Source organism: Macaca fascicularis, chromosome 6 (assembly GCF_037993035.2).
Source record: "Macaca fascicularis isolate 582-1 chromosome 6, T2T-MFA8v1.1".
Lineage (NCBI taxonomy): Eukaryota > Metazoa > Chordata > Mammalia > Primates > Cercopithecidae > Macaca > Macaca fascicularis.
The window spans coordinates 18,841,290-18,855,900 of NC_088380.1; the positions used below are offsets into that span (position 1 = coordinate 18,841,290).

A 14,611-nucleotide genomic window follows, 5' to 3' on the forward strand; every position below is an offset into this window, starting at 1 on the left:
AAATATTAATGCTTATAATGCTCATATTTTCTTAACTTTTCTTTATACAATTTGACACTACTTTACATTTAGATAAGGTGATTCTGTTCTCTTCTATCCACCCAGAATTTAGCACAAAATATGATGTATTAGGTTCTTCCTACTCAGTCGCCATGTGATTTGCTCATTAATCACAAGTGCCAGTTAGGAACATCAGAAAATAAGGAAAAACAAACTTTGAGAGAATCAAAAGACATACACAAAAGACCTAGACGGTAAGAATGACCATTTTTGAAAGGAAGCTGAAACCCAAAACTACCCCTCTTTTTCCTTAAATTGCTTTCCCAGAGGTCCTGGAGGGTATTTCCCATGCCCAGTGCCCACGATGAGAAGCTTTGGTCCTGTGATTACTCCCGATTACTGTTTTTCTCTTTCAGTATGTCCCAGTAACTTCTGAAAGAACTTTGCATAAACATCAAGAGTAGTAGGTTTATCTTGGTCTTGTATATGTTCCCAGGAGTTCTTGAGACCTAATCTGGCCTCACCGTGAACTTTTAACGTAAAAAAGTAATTATAAGCTCTTGTTTTTAATATACTATTAAATTTTAGAGGCTATACCTATAAGTCTGTAAGTATAGACTTATTATAGATGATATTAGTAGAAGAATGCCATGAGAGTATGAAGAGATGGTGCTGTTTAATTAAAATGTTAAATTGGGGCTGGGTGCGGTGGCTCATGCCTGTAATCCCAGCACTTTGAGAGGCCAAGGCGGATGAATCACCTGAGGTCAGGAGTTCGAGACCAGCTTGGCCAACATGATGAAACCCTGTCTGTACTAAAAATACAAAAATTAGCTGGGCGTGGTGGTGCGCACCTGTAATCCCAGCTACTCGGGAAGCTGAGGCAGGAGAATCTCTTGAACCCAGGAGGCAGAGGTTGCAGTGAGCTGAGATTGTACCATTGCACTCCAGCCTGGGGCAGAGAGAAAGACTCTCTCTCAAAAAAAAAAAAAAAAATTCCACTGGGCAAGTTACTTAGTCATGGTGATCATGTTTTGTCACAAGTAAACTTGTAGCATAATGTACATTGCTGGCATCATGCCATGACTCTTGTGTTGTACAATTCCAAGGGCTACCTATCACCCTGGGTTCTATGTTAGTGAACATTCACATTCTATTCACGTTCACATCTTGAATAGTAGGCTATGGAGTTGTGCCATATGGCTGTAAATGCTAGGCATGGAGAAGGTATTTGATTATGATACCTCTTTGTTTCTTCATGTTTTGGTAGGCTTTATTTGACGGGAGTAGCTATTATCCTTTTTGTCATTTGGTGGAAGTAGAATTCTAATAGGGTTACATTAAGGTTGTCTATGCAAATAAAAAAGTTGGCTCAAGTTTTCTGCCAACAAGTGTCAGCTGGGAATTTTTTTATTGTGTTCCAATTGTTTTCAAGTTAATCACGATAATAGCTAATACTTATACAACACTTAATGTGCACCAGGTGCTGTTTTAAGATATCGATGTGTAATAATTCAAGAGCTACATAGTGTTATTTCTACTTCTTAGACTGAGAGAAACACAAAGAAGTTAATTAACTTTTCCAGAATCACAGAGAACATGAGGGTTTGAGATGCCATTTAAACAGGTGATCCAGCCCCAACATGTTTCCCCCTAAGCATAGAAGTTTAGCAGTTACCCTGCTTCTGAAATATTTTTCTTGCTATCTCTATTCCCCTTTGCAAGCCTTTTGCTTTTATAAGGTAGTGTTAAAAATTTGACTGTAAGGACTCAAGTTAATTGATGAGTTTCTCTGAAATGATTAATAAGCTGGTTATTCTACCCACACCAACAGGTATCTATTAATATGATTAAGGAATATAATAATTAGTATATGATAAATAGTTTATGAGATTAAATTTAATCATTTAAAAGTTAAAACATAGAAAAAAGAACGTAACCTCAGGCTTTCACATTTATTTTTATGTTTCTGTAACTACCTGTTTTTATAAACAGAATGTATTGTTTATCTGTGCCTCTAAAATCTAGTCTAATTGTATGACAATCTTCTACCAATATGATGTCTGAACTCTTAATAGTGGCATATCTTTGCTTTTAGAGTTTGCTTTTATGACCTGTAGGAGAGCATTATGAAGAGAAGCAAATTTGGCGCAGAAGGAGTCACTTGCCCACTTGTAACCCAGAGAAAATAATCAGGAAAGGCTCACAGTAGGCCACTCTCCATACCCTGAAGAAGAGTCAGACCCCACTCCCACCTCTCAGACTTGGCATTCTTGAGGTGTGCTCTGTTTTGGAGAAAGGAGGTTTGAGGAGAAGAGTGAGACAGGAACCTGACTTCTGTGCAGTATTCAATTTCTTGAGCTCTAGTGGAGCCTTTTAAAAGAAAAGTGTCAAAGTCAGAAAGGAAAGAAACACTGCATAAGAAATCTTCAAGAACTTGAGCATAAACAGATTGCCTTTGTGTCCAGGTTAAAACAGCTACATTAAGTCAGGACCCAAACCACTGAGTTTGCAAGCAGGAAAAAAAAAAAAAAAATGATGTACCAGCTAAGGCAGTCAGGCAGGAAGAATTTCCTCTTACTTAGCTTTTTTGTTCCCTTTACATCTTCAGTTTGATTGGGTGAGGCCCACCCACGTGAGGGAGGGCAATCTGCTTTACTCATTGTACTGATTCAAATGTTCTTCTCATACAGAAACATTCTCACAGGCACCCAGGACACTGTTTGACCAAATATCTGGGAACTCCTTCCCGATGAAGCCTAAAATTAAGATCTGCTCTGGAACTTTGAAGATGGGGGCTTTGGGAATATCTGTTTAGAACAGTCTTAAGCTAGACACTGAGGCTCATATTCTGATGGCACATTGTAGTGGAAATGATGGTGCCCAGGACTGACTTCCAGGACATCAGATTTTGACAAGGAGCAATTCAAAACAGGAGAGGGAAGGCATCATGGATGATAGTGGAATGTTTTCGGAAAGCAAGTGAAGCACGTGTTTGGCAGATTCACAGGCATAGTTGAGGACTGGTAAGTCACAGACTACTATTAAGTCTTGTTTTCTTCTCTAATAGCAGAACTTTGATTTGTGGAGTCATGCTGCTATCCAGAATAAAAGATTATATTCCTTATCCTCCTTGAAGCTAAGTGTGGCCACATCACTAAATTTTGGAAAGTAAAATCTAGAGAGAGAAGATTTATGAGACATCTGGAAATGCTATAAAAGGAATTCATTCATTTAATAACAGGTTTGTGAAATTTGTTCTTTTGGACTGAGAAATAAACATCAGGACAGGAGCTTCAGCAGCCATGTTGAAACATGGGATGACTTTCAGAATGGAAGTCAAATACTGACTCTGAGCAGGAACTCAGGTTCTCAAGTCTCCTATTAATGTAATGCATTTGACCTGTATTTCTTGAACTACCTATCCCTGGGGTACAGAATACATGAGGAATAAGGATTCTTTTACACAAGTGAGTAGATATAATCTTTACTGATGCTTTGCTATAAGGGGGATGCTGGAATTCCTAATGCAACAGTTGGAGAAGAAAGAAAGAATCAATCAGATGAATAAAAAATGTTTTGTATCCACAGCCTGAGGAAGCACTCCAGTTTTTTAACTGTGAGTTTTATAAACAATAATTAGGGTACAAATCACAAAACCAGCTTGAAGGCAAGAGTTATTCAATAATCATGCAAACAGTAATAACCGAGAATATTCTATAAGCAATGTTTGTGTAAACATGGCAGGTTTATTCAAGGAATAGGTAAAACTTAGTGGTTGCTCCCAGAAATATACTTTTGTGCAGAAGAAGGTTATGAATATTAAGAAAAATTTAAGTGATTTTAAACAATTATTTTTTTGAGACAGAGTCTCACTCTGTTGCCCAGGCTGGAGTGCTGTAGTGCGATCTCAGCTCACTGCAACTTCCACTTTCCAGGTTCAAGCAATTCTCCTTCCTCAGCTTCCCAGGTAGCTGGGATTACAGGCACATGCCACTACACCTAGCTAATTTTTGTATCCTTAGTAGAGACGGGGTTTTGCTATATTGGCCAGGCTGGTCTTGAACTCCTGACCTCAGGTTATCCACCCGCCTTGGTCTCCCAAAGTGCTGGGATTACAGGCGTGAGCCACCGTGCCCAGCCTAAAACAATTTTTAAGTGCCATCAGTATACAGAGAAAGAATTTAGCATTATAATAATTGAATATTTCAAGTTTTGAGACATATGCTGAAAATCTCCTTTATATAAATGCAGAGCGTGTGATGTACACTTGGCTTGTCTTCCTGATTCTATTAGTCAGTCATTGACACACACACACACACACATATATATATATTATATAAATTAATGTGTGTGTGTGTGTGTGTGTGTGTATATGTGTGTAAAGAGTTGGCTCATGAGATGATGGAGGCAAGCTGGAGACCCAGGAGAGCCTCTGATGTAGTTCCAGCCTGAAAACTGGCAGTTTCAAGACACAAGAAGAGGCTATGTTTCAGTTTGAGTTTGAAGGCAGGAAAAAAAATGATGTACCAGCTAAGGCAGTCAGGCAGGAAGAATTTCCTCTTACTTAACTTTCTTGTTCTCTTTACATCTTCAGTTCGGTTGGGTGAGGCCCGCCCACATGAGGGAGGACAATCTGCTTTACTCATTGTACTGATTCAAATGTTCTTCTCATACAGAAGATCCTCACAGGCACCCAGGACAATGTTTGGCCAAATATCTGGGCACCCCATGGCCTGGTTAAGTTAACACATGAAATTAACCAACCGTCTGACGTTGTCCAGTCTGTGCAGACCCCTGGTTGTACAATAAACCAGGATCCGTTAAGAATTCATGAAACAGGCTGTGATACATGCCTTGGCCCGCTCTGAGGTATGATTGGTATTAGATAGTCAGTTGATGTAGTATCTTTGCATTTACTCTGCAGATTTGCATGATCCATGCTCTTTAGAGTACATAATTCAACACTGCTCCTGCCTTCCCATGCCTGCACTTCACACACATATTTTTTTTGTCAGTCTCCTTCTCAGCACTTCCACTTGCACAGATCAGTAAGCAGAAAAAGAAGGCAGGGAAATGAACCAAATCGGGGGACAAGTCAGGCTATAAGGTCAAGAATGATGTTAGAAACTGACATGGGTAGTTTATCACCAGATCACCAGATCCTCAAAAACACCTACAAAGGAAAACTCTAAAGCTATTGATTCAGAGCCAAGATAAATAATGTGACATATATAGATAAATTATTTATAGGGCTGGGTGTGGTGGCTCATGACTCTAAACCCAGCACTTTGGGAGGTTGAGGTGGGCAGATCACTTGAGGTCAAGAGTTCCAGAACAGCTTGGCCAACACGGCAAAACTCTGTTTTTACTAAAAAGTACAAAAATTATCCTGATGTGGTGGTGTGTGCCTATAATCCCAGCTACTCGGGAGGCTGAGACATGAAAATCACCTGAACTTGGGAGGCAGAGGCTGCAGTGAGCTGAGATCATGCCACTGCACTCCAACCTAAGCAACAGAGCAAGACTCTGACCCAAATAATAATGATAATGATAAATAAATGATTTATAATTATTATAGGAAAAATATAGGAGAAATGGGATTTAATGACTACATACTACCAAGCAAGATATGGAGTAAAATATATACTTAATAAGATTCACTTCACCAATAGATTATAATGAACAGAGTAGGATTTTCCTTGTTTTTATCCTCTTTTACTTTTTTTTTTTTTTTTTGAGATGGAGTCTCGCTGTGTCGCCCAGGCTGGAGTGCAGTGGCGCGATCTCGGCTCACTGCAAGCTCCACCTCCCGGGTTCACGCCATTCTCCCGCCTCAGCCTCCGAGTAGCTGGGACTACAGGCGCCAGCCACCACGCCCGGCTAGTTTTTTTTTTTGTATTTTTAGTAGAGACGGGGTTTCACCATGTTAGCGAGGATGGTCTCCATCTCCTGACCTCGTGATCCACCCGCCTCGGCCTCCCAAAGTGCTGGGATTACAGGCTTGAGCCACCACGCCCGGCCACTTTTTTTTTTTTTAATTACAACCCACTTCCCCTTTAAGAATATTATATTATTGACTGAGGAGGGTGTATGAAGGAATACTGGACTAGGAATCAGAAGACATAGGTTCCATTTCTGCCACTGAATTCCTGTAGGTACTCGGTCTTGCCAGTTTAGCATTTTTCCATTTATATATTCTCATTTGCAAAGTGAAATAATTAGACTACAACAAGGTTTCTCAGATCTGGTCTGCATCAGAATCAGAAAAGAAGCTTTTTTTCCCCAGTAGTACAGATCTTGGAAATTAGCCAAAGACATTTTAACTTCATAAATATTAAATGGAATCCATGGATTTTTTTTTTTATATTGATGATGGGAAATCCAATTTCTTAATCAGGTTTGACAGTCCTAGAAGGAATGATTTATACAATATGCTAACTTCCTCACCTTCTATGAAATAGAATTTACTATAAAATACTTGGAAAAAAGGAACTGGTTTGATTCCTAAATACTAGTATCCATTCTAGAATTGATTAGGGCCAGAATAGGGAAGTCCTAACTTGATCAGACTTGTACCTTTGAACTTGCTGAAGAAGAATCTGTAGGAAAGTCATCAACTCATGTTGCTCAATGATTAGTCTATACATTTTTAAAAGTCATAGGAAATGAAGAGAGGCACTTGTAACATGTATATACAAATGAGAACCATAGGTCTTAAGAGTAGAATTGTTGAGAAATGATAATCTCCAGAATGATTTGAGAATTTTGAGTAATTCTGCCAATCCTGTTTTCTCCATTTTTATTTTTTTTTATTTATTTATTTTTTTGAGACAGAGTCTCACTCTGTTGCCCAGGCTGGAGTGCAGTGGTGCAATCTCAGCTCATTGCAAGCTCCGCCCCCCAGGTTCATGCCATTCTCCTGTCTCAACCTCCCGAGTAGCTGGGACTACAGGCGCCCGCCTCCACGCCCGGCTAATTTTTTGTATTTTTAATAGAGATGGGGTTTCACCGTGTTTGCCAGGATGGTCTCGATCTCCTGACCTCGTGATCCACCTGCCTCGACCTCCCAAAGTGCTGGGATTACAGGTGTGAGCCACCGCGCCCGGCCTGTTTTCTCCATTTTTTAAAGAAAGTTCTAGGCCTCAATAAATGTCTATTACATGAGTTACCACATTAACTGAAAAAAGGAACAAGAAAATATTGCATCTTCTATTTGTGGACAATAATGTTTAAGGGATGGTCAATGTTGGAATTTTTCAAATTGTATTTATCATCGCATTTGACATGGTAAAACAAATACTGATTCAGAAAATTAAAACCCAAAATAGTTCCATACCTACTGTGTGCCGGGGAATGTCCAAGGCACTGAGGATTGTGAATTAGTATGACTTCATCCCTATACTCAAAGAATTAGCATTTGAATGGAGAGGTGATAGTAGTAATATTCACATAAGTGTAAAGTAGTAATATACACATAAAGTGTAAAGTGTAGTGATATTCACATATTCACCCAACTCTATGCATTTACAGACACTCTCCAGGAATGCATGAAGTTTCTGGGGAGGAGACACCTGAACTGAATCTCAGAGGGTGAATAAGAGTTAGGTGAATAAAAATTAAGTCAAAGGCTTAGGGAAAATAGTGTCAGGAAAGGCAGCCCTGGAAAGGCGGGAAAATGAGACTTGGTGTATACAGGAAACCATACACAGTGTGTGGGGTTTGCTTTAGTATGAAAGCTTAAAATTAAGAATTATTTCTCTACATTGTAGTAGTCTAGGAGATCTATATAGAATGATAAGCAAATGTGTGCATGTCCATGCAGCCACACACAGTGTTGGGAGCATGTTGTCTGCCACTTCTCATGCTTGGGTTAAATAAACTATCTTTGTAATCTGCTCAGTGTTGTTCTTGGTCCAATATTAGGAGGGGAAGTGACTCAGCTAAAGATTTTTAAAATAAATGAGTGCATAGTTTCCCTGAAATTTCTCTTTCCTTAAGTAATTTTTAAAAATATTTTATCTCCTACCTCCACTTGTAACAATAATCAATATTGCAGTAGGCCTCTGTCATTTGACAATTTTCACTCTTGCTTTGGGAAAAGTATTTTGAAACATAGCTCTTCTGATTTTGCAGACTCTAAATCTTCAGTAAACTTGCAAGTAACTACTAGAGTACCAGGTAAGAAAGGCCGTAGTTGGCTGTGTTCCGAGGTTCTGATATCAGGGCTATCATCACTCATGGTCGCTCTAGGCAAGAAGAGTAGTGTAAGGAAGGACCATGAAAATCCAAGTCTGTGGTAACCTGGAGCTCACTTCTGCCTTCACACAAGTGGCTTTGTTCTCACATACACACAAAAATCTTTATAGAGGTAATACACTTTCTCTTGTTCTTTTCCTTTTGACTTTGATTTTGTGCTTGGCAAGCCCAGATAAGGAACCCAGCATGTATGATCTAGACAAAATACTATTGAAGGCTTAGTATTGCATTTAATTCCTTGGTAGCCAGCCTATAATTAAGAACGCATACTTTACAATTTAAATATCAGAAAAACTCCCCAAACTGATGGAGGAGATGAATTTTTTTTTTTTCATGTCCATGTGATATAACAGAGGCTTAAAGAAGTAAAGGGTCATTCTTCACTCTCTGCTTCTGGTTCACTACTGATATGGTTTGGATCTGTGTCCCCACACAAATCTCACCTTGAATGGTAATAATCCCTACTTGTCAAAGGCAGGACTTGGTGGAGATAATTGAATCCTGGGGGCAGTTTCCGCCATGCTGTTCTCGTGATAGTGAGTGAGTTCTCATGGGATCTGATGGTTTTATAAGGGGCTCCCTCTTTGCTCAGCACTCATTTCTCTCTCCTGCCATGATATGAGAAGGACATGTTTACTTCCCTTTCTCTCGTAAGTTCCCTGAGGCCTCCCCAGTCCTACAAAACTGTGAGTCAATTAAATCTGTTTCCTTTATAAATTACCCAGTGTATCAGTTAGTTTTCACACTGCTGATCAAGACATACCAGAGGCTGGGTAATTTATAGAGAAAACACGGTTTACTGGACTCGCAGTTCCATGTGGCTGGGGAGGCCTCACAATCATGGCAGAAGGTGAAAGGCACGTCTTACATGGTGTAAGCAAGAGAGAATGAGAATCAAGTGGAAGGGCCAACCCCTTATAAAATCATCAGACCTTGTGAGACTTATTCACTACCACAAAAACAGTATGGAAGAAACCACCCCCATGATTCAATTATCTCCCACTGCGTCTCTCCCACACATGTGGGAATTATGGGAGTACAAGTCAAGATTATATTTGGGTGGGGACACAGCCAAACCATATCACCCAGTGTCATGCAGTTCTTCACAGCAGCATGAGAAAAGACTAATACAATCACTGCAGGTTTCCAGGGAGAGATTGCCCAGAGGCAAGCTTGCAAGATGCATACTTGTTATTCCTGGATTTCTACCTTTTTTCTTACCCAGATACAAAATAGGAGATAAGTTTGAAGGAAGTCTGAAGATTCTGTTCATTTCTTTCCTTGGGTTTTCTTATATTTCTGCTTTGGGTAACACTCTTAGCCCTTTGATGTCACTAAAGCCAAAGGTTAGTTCTAGGCAAGAGCTGCCCCTGGTCAAAATAACGTAAAATCAAAGATGAAAATAAAACTTAGGTACTGTAAAATCTCAAATGCCACAATCTCTAGCAAAAGAAGTATCTTCTAACTTAAGATTCCCAGTCCTGTGACTCAATGTTGTGGTGAAGGTAAAATAGATGATGTAGGTTTATTCACAGTTCCATGGGGGATATTTTGATCTACCCTTCAAACAACATTCTTCTAGTGTGTATAGACAGAGCTATTGGCAGTTTCATGAGTACTCTTTTGTCCTCCTTATTGTCTGATCTTAAAAGCGCCAAAGAACTGACAGATGACAGATGAGGCAGGTTTGACTATATCGCACCTAAGGTCACTTGATGTTAAGAAACTAAATGAACTCCAGAGATAGGTCATTGAATTTGGCAGTCTGAGATATTGGGTTGTTGAGAAATTAGGCCCTGTGCTCAATCACACCTATGGGGCTTTTTCAAATTTCAGAGATTCCTTTCTCCTCCACTTCCCCATGTTTTTTTTCCCTAGGAGGGTTGCTGACCACCTTTGAATCCTTCTAGGGCTGTGATACATTTATGAAATATATACAAACCCTCGGGGACATTAGAATGAGAAGACTGAGCCTCTGAGCTCTATTGCCAAGTTCAGAGTCCTGTCTAGTCATCTAGTTCTCTGATCACTAAGCTACTATCAGTATTATTTGATTTGTAAAAGTTGGAAGACATGTCAGAAAGTTGTAAAAAGGGTTTCATCATTTTGGATGAAAATTTCTAAGCAAATTCATAAATAAGTTATTTCTAAGTATTGCAATACTTAACAAGAGAAAAATGATCGCTGGGAGCTAACATGAGTTCACTAAGCATAAGACCAGCCAAATTCAAGTTATTACCAGAGTTATGTAACCAAGCAGGGGGATGAAGTAAATGTTAAGAATATACATGCATGTCACATTTTCAAAATGTATAAAGTAGGAAACATTGGAAAAATTTAAGCTGAATGATGATACCAGTCTGAAAGATTTACATCTCAAGGAAAGCCTTTTTTTTTTTTTTTAAATTTCTAAAAACATCGTTTCTTTTTGTCTAAGTTATTGATTATCAGTTAGGTATATGGATGGTCGATGGATAAATAAATTGTGAAATATAGGAAAAGATGTTATAGGAGTACAAACAGAAGCATTTTACCCAAAGTGAGAATGGAAATAATGAACACTTATAAGAGTAGCTTCATCAGCTGATTACTGAGCTATCAAAACAACAATACCTAGAGAATGGAACATTTTCCAAATATTGCTGTGTCATTAAATCTGACCAGAGGACTTAGAAAACAGTGATGCCTAGACATAAGAATTGCTTTATTCAGCTTTTGTCCCTAACCTCCATGATATTGAATTGCAAGAGCCACAGTTAGTAACGGATACTGCCGACTTCCGGATCACAACATCGGTTCTGTTTTTATTCTGTGTCTAGACACTTGCAATGGAGTTATATTTTAAATAAACAAGCACATTTTTAAAAAAATTATTTTTTAATTCACACATAAAAATTGTATATATTAATAGTGTGCATGTTTTGAAATATGTATACATTGTGGAATGGTAAAATCTAACATAAACATTACCTCACATATTTATTACTTTTTGTGGTGAGAACAGTCAAGACCTACACTCCTAGCAAATTTCAGTACAATCCGCCATTGTTAACTATAATCACCATGTTGTTCATTGCATCTCTTGAACTTATTCCTCCTAACTGAAATTTTTTATCCTTTGACCAATACCACCTTCCACCCCATGACCCCAGCCCTGGCAACAACTTTTCTACTTTCTGCTGCTATGGGTGCAACTTTTTTAGATTCCTTCAAGTCAGATACATTGAGAGAGAGTAAATTACCAGGGGCAGCAATGGGAAGGAGAAAGGAAGTAGATCAAAGGGTACATGAGGGCTATGGTTAACAATATTATATTGTATTTTGAAAATTTGCAAAAAGAATAGATGCTAAGTGCTCTTACTACACACAGACACACACACACACACAAAGGTAAATATAAAAGGTGATGGATAGGGTAATTTGCTTGACTGAAGTAATTATTTTTTCTTCATATGTATATGAGAACATCATGTTGTACAACTTAAATATACACAGTAAAAAAGAAATGCACTTTTGTCTGATATATGGGAACAAGAGCATGCATTTATTAAGTACATTATAAGGATGAAGATATTTAAAACTATCTCAAAAGCTATTCTTAGCTGAAATCTATTAGTCTTTCCACAATTTCCATGAGGATATGTTTATGATAGCTTTTCACTATGTCAAGCTTACTTTATATAATTCTGACTGTGGTATTTCTTCTCCAGTGGCATATTTATTTATCCTATTGTTAAAATAACAAAGTATTAAAATTGGTTCTTTGTTATAGTTTTATCTCCTCATTTTGTCACTATATTTAAACTAAACTTTTTGTGTAGTTCATAATAAAAGTTTTCTTTTTTTCTTTTCTCTTGGGGCCTAAATTATTTTCTTTATTTCTTGCTTCATTTGCAACTTTTGCTTTCCCATTCCCTGAAAATACAAAACAAAGTTTTAAAAGTTATTTGTGTAAAAATGCATTTTTGTCTTATGCGTGTGGGTCAAATTGCATGGTTTTCTTGTCCAAATCATTCTGTTATCTGTTCTACTGAGTATAATGTTCTACATGGCAACCTTCAGTAGAATAATTTTTTTTTGGTATATACTCATTGGTTTATCCAACAGCATTTTGTATGCTCTTTATTATTTCTTATGCTTATGATTTATTAAATAAATTAGATAGTAATCACATTTAGAGAAATAAGACTTTTAAAAATTACTTTATGCAGTTCTTTGCACATTATTTGTACAAAGAAGGGGATTAATTTAACTCTATAATAATCATATTATAGTATAAGTAACATTTAATACCAAAGTATCTCTTAAAAGTCAAGATTTATATGGAATTTAATAAATTCTATTAATGATGGGAATAAAACTGGTTGTGACAGAGAACTGTAACAGACCAAAAATGAAAAATGAGAAAAAGGTACTAAAATAAGTTCTTCCTCAAGAATCAGCATATGTAATTCAGAGAAATGAAAAATTGGTTTCCCATTATATAACATGATTGGTAGATTTTATATATATGTTTCTCCTTTTAAAAATATTTTTTCTCCCTTAGAGTATTATTCAAATTTGATTTTATCTTGAAAATAGTTGTGTGGAGGAGGAGAGGTGTTAATCCAATTAAGGAGACTTCTTTATGTAATTATATATTCTAGTGGAAAAGTTGATCTAGAGTTTATACTTTATTTAAATCCCAGCTTAAGTAAAAGGGTCATCTCTATAGCTCCTGAGAATATATTTAATAAACATTTAGTAAAGACAAAAAAATCCTGCTTAAATATTTTCTCCATCTTATGTTTTCTTCTCTTTTCTGTCTAAATTAATGTTTACCAAGATAAACCTTGTGTTTCCTGTAGAAGGACAGATAACCTGCCACCCATCTGGACATGAAGTTCTATCAGACAATTGGATATGGTACCTTCTGCATCCCTGCCTGGCCCTCCCAGGGCCTGTTCACATTGACATCTTGGGACACGTTCACTACTCAGTTGACTCCAGAAATAACACACATTGCCTGTGCATGAGGTGCATGGCTTTGCTTTTTCCAAGAGTTCCGCATTTCCATGGAAACCAGACAGACAGAAAAGAAAGGATCAGTACAAGATATCTCTGAGCTCTTAGAAACAAAGCTGAATCCAGACCAACTGCCTCATCTGAATTCAGCCTGTGAAAACCATTAAACCACTCTGACCCCTTACTGCTGAAGGAAGACATGCTCCCTGCTGGCGTGCGTCCATGAGAAACACATCTCTTTCTCACATTGGACGTATTTTAAAGGCAAGAAAGGCAGGATTTGAGATCCAAAAGCCTAGATTTTTTTTATTTTCTGCCACTCTTTGGTGATGCGAAGTTCCCATTTCTATTCTATAAAATGCAAAATTACAAAAGGTTTTAGAATTGCTTCTCATTTGAAAGGAACGTTGAAGGTTATTTAAATATTAAAGCTTAATGAACAGTGGTTTGAAATCCTTAGGAAATACTATAGTAAACAAAATATCCTTGCTCATGGTAACTTAATCAAATGGCAGATATTTGTCAAATGTAAGACGTGCTATAGGTAGGCAGGAATATCTTCTAATAAGAAGCTCTATTCTATTCTATCTTCTATAACTGTAGCTCCAGGGGAAAAAAATCTGTGCATGTCTCAGTAATCAGAACTTCCAAGAGGAGAATGCAATTTTAAATTAATTGATGTGAAAATCACTATTAAAACTATGTGCATAATCCACTGTGAAATGTAAGTTGATTCTATTTATTAAAAGAAAAAAAACACACAACCAGTTCTTATTAAGTTCTTATATAAATCTTATTTATATTACAATATAAAAATCTAAGTTTGTGCTAAGTAGCTATAACTGTGCTCCTCCTCTCATCTGAACCCTGAATCCTACGCTCTAACATTTTCATCACTTTCCCTTGTTGTTAAAAGGAGTACTGCTTGGATAATCTGTGTACTCTGGCATCTAAAAAAGCACACACAGATGTAGACAGTTTAGATTTGTTTCTTTAGCCATATCTGATGATAGAGCTGAAAGATTAATTGATACTCTATCAAGTGTATAAAACTGTGTGTATGCAAGAATGAACTATTCTTTTTGGGGGGTGGAACAAGAAATGAGTGTATCAGAGCTAGTTTGCCACCGCAGAATTTGGATATTATAGCCATTGAGTAACGATGTCTAGTATATGGCATAAAGAAACTCAACCAAACAAAAGAGAAAGTCAAAGAATACATGTACCCCAAATAATAATAGAAAAGTTAAGTAGATCATGGTATGTTCCACTCAACTTGAACTTTCCCGAGTTCTCCTCAACTCATAGACGATTCTACCATATTGTATGCTGTAATAAAGAATGACAA

General features: G+C 37.5%; 1 long non-coding RNA gene across 1 annotated transcript in view; it reads left to right on the top strand.

Moving 5' to 3' along the window:
- The window catches only part of LOC135971094 (uncharacterized), a 143,729-nt gene extending 129,705 nt beyond the window's left edge, over nucleotides 1–14,024 (top strand). The window contains exon 4 of the long non-coding RNA XR_010587173.2: nucleotides 13,107–14,024. This is a non-coding gene — a long non-coding RNA (uncharacterized lncRNA). The remainder of the gene's footprint in view (nucleotides 1–13,106) is intronic.
- Nucleotides 14,025–14,611: the final 587 nt, after the last annotated feature.